This window comes from Diachasma alloeum, unplaced genomic scaffold (assembly GCF_001412515.2).
Source record: "Diachasma alloeum isolate Michigan unplaced genomic scaffold, Dall2.0 Dall_scaffold_56278, whole genome shotgun sequence".
NCBI lineage: Eukaryota > Metazoa > Arthropoda > Insecta > Hymenoptera > Braconidae > Diachasma > Diachasma alloeum.
The window spans coordinates 1-2,806 of record NW_021683331.1 but is presented as its reverse complement, the minus strand read 5'-3'; the positions used below and the strand labels follow the sequence as shown (position 1 = coordinate 2,806).

The 2,806-nt window shown below is 32.6% G+C and overlaps 1 long non-coding RNA gene across 2 annotated transcripts; it reads right to left on the bottom strand.

The window, feature by feature from the left end:
• Positions 1-482: 482 nt before the first annotated feature.
• Positions 483-2,782, bottom strand: LOC107047440. 2 transcript variants are annotated; one of them, XR_001461642.2, is made up of 3 exons: positions 2,425-2,782; positions 2,194-2,284; positions 483-1,938 (listed from the first exon to the last, which is right to left on the bottom strand). It is a non-coding gene; the product is annotated as an uncharacterized LOC107047440 (long non-coding RNA). The 2 variants fall into 2 exon arrangements; XR_001461643.2 differs by having other exon boundaries at positions 2,451-2,782.
• Between the last annotated feature and the right edge of the window lie 24 nt (positions 2,783-2,806).

Below are 2,806 nucleotides of genomic sequence, written 5' to 3'. Positions count from 1 at the left end.
AAAAAAAAATCTTTGACATTCAACCTCATGGAGTTGACTCAACGATGGAAAGAACGATCAAGTTATCTGCGTACGTTTCACCACTCTGAATACGAATGAATAAATCATAAAATAGTTGAATGATCAACGTACTTTCTCCTTGAACAATTCTGCCGTTATTCATGAGTTATAATTGTCAAAAGCGTTTCGAAAAATTATGAAGAACAAATTTAATCATCCATTTATTCTAGGAAGGGAAGATTCTTCACTAACAGATGAGGAAGAATTTTGTATTTTTAATTTTGGGTCAATTTTAATCTGTGGCCCAGGGCTTCAAATACTCCAGAAAATTATCTCAGAAAAAATAATGATTTGATCAATGGATATTTTCTGTGGAAAGTTCAATTTCCCCAAAAATTTCTAACATTTAATGATAAAAAATTTGCGAAATGAGGAAAAGCAAAAAAAAGAAAGAATCTTTGATATATCTTGAAACACCATTAGGTGTATCGAATAAAAGAGTTGAATTTCTGACATTCACCGGCCGACCCCTAACAATTATCTAATCATGTAATTAAGCTGTATGAACTATTGAAACTCCATAGAAGTTTTGACGCTTGAATGAGAATTAATAAATAAAAAGAACAAATTAATTTATTGCTAATAATATTATAAATAATTACTACGTGCCGAAGAAGGAACTTGCTAATGGTCCTTTTCTCTACGCTGAATTGCCACAAATATTGTATCCATGTTTCTTTAAAGCTATTTTTTTCGTTCTTTTATTTCGATGTTTCTTGAGGGTAGAAACAGTCTGTAGCCCCTCAACACCCCTTGCCTGTGAGGCTTTAATTGTTTTAATTATATTCCAATTAGCGAACAAAGCAACATACACAACAAGAAAAGTCGTTTCGAAGAAACGTGCACGTAATACTCGTCTCAATTCTGAGCAAAAAGAGCACCATAACCGAAAATAATTCACAGAAATTTTAACGAAAAAATAGACGACAAACTGTAGTTAAATAATTCATGTAAGGAGAGAAATTGAATTGAGAATAACATAATTTCAAAAGGAGAATAAGCAATCACTGATATTTGATTTACCCGGAGGATAATGGAGAATGAATCACCACGATTCGTTTTTTTTTATTAATATCTATTGACATATTTCATCACTTTTTATTTTAATGATATTTAGCCAATGATTCTGAAGAGTTAAATGTTCAATCTTCTCAATAATCAGTTGCTTCACTCCAAGACGTTATAAGTCTTTTTTGGGAGGTAATTCTTTTAGTTACACAAGAATGTTCAACATTTTTTATCGTGCAACCAGTTATTATGGACATCATTTCAAAATTTACGAAAAACAATGAAGAATTGTGGTTCACGGATTATCACGATGAGGGTTTGGTATAAGAGGAAATGTCACAAGACATGTTGTGTAGAAAACTTGTTTCTCTAACAAAAAAGTATCGAGGCATTTACTCGTAAATCCACTCCTTCATGAAATAATCCTGGATTGAACAAAAGGTATTTCTTAATGCTCTCTTTTCTACAGAACAATTATCTTTAAAATGGAAAAAAGGATCTAAATAGCGAACGACGTACTAAAACATTTTTTTTCATGAGCAAAGAACTACAAATATACCTACTTCACATGAATTATTCCAAATGAATGAAGAAAATTGAACACTCCTCACATTTGTCAATTATTTTACGTCTATTTGTATCCGGATTTATCCAGTGAATGTTCTATTTATTGATTCATCATTTTGTTCAGTTGTTTTTTGGAGTATAAATTAGAGGTAGTGGAATACCAGGGATTCCAATCGAGTCTGCACTACTGCCTCTTTGCGTTAAGTCTCCTGGTGGAGCTGGGTAAAAACCTCGTTGTTAGGGAGCTGGACGTATTGGACTACAGAACCATGGATAGAAACAGCTCTTCACAGATGATTGAACCTTTTAGAATAAATTTTCAATGATTATTCATTGTCCTTGAGGGTGGGGTGTATTGAGTTTCGGGGGAATAGGTCAGAAAATACATGCAGTAAAGAGTTTCATGAGCAAAAGAGAGCCTTTTGACTTTTGCTATAGAATTTTCTGGAAGAATTCTTCATTTACTTATATATGTGACAAGTCCAGGAAGACGACAACAAATTTGTAAAATGTTCAAAGAATGAAAAATTCCAAAAATCATTTATTTATTCAACTCACCCTTCGTGATTGTTTATCAGAATCCGTGGCACTGCTATCAGTCAATTCAATGTTGAAAAATTTATCCACCAAGGACAGAATACCATAAATTCTGTGAAGATAATCAAAAATAAAATGTCAGTACGTTCGATCATCAGTCAATCTAAATAGAGGAATAGCGAATTTAAACAATTGATTAATTAATAGCTCAAAATTAATAATTCATGTACTTTATTTATATTTCTTACTTACGCATTTCCACTAACGCTTTCTTTTACCTTTGCCTGTAGTATATGCTCATTGGTTTTATCATGAGAAACTCAATGTGCTCTGATAAAAACAGTATGTAACTGCAAATGTTTGTGGATTTTAGAATTTGTGTTCCACTTTCAAAGGTGAATTTACTTTTATAATCGACAAAAATGAATGTGTTGACAATAAAGTTCTTTGTCCACTGAATCCCCCCTGTTATGTTAATTCATTTTTGTTGCACAAAGTTCCAGATTTAGTCCAATGTTAGCTCCAATTGGACAAGTATTTAAGGTTAGATGTCAGTTGGTGACTTTAATATTTCGCGGTCGACGAACTACGTTAGTCACCCAAAACTGTTTGCGAGTGGAGACGCATGACCTCC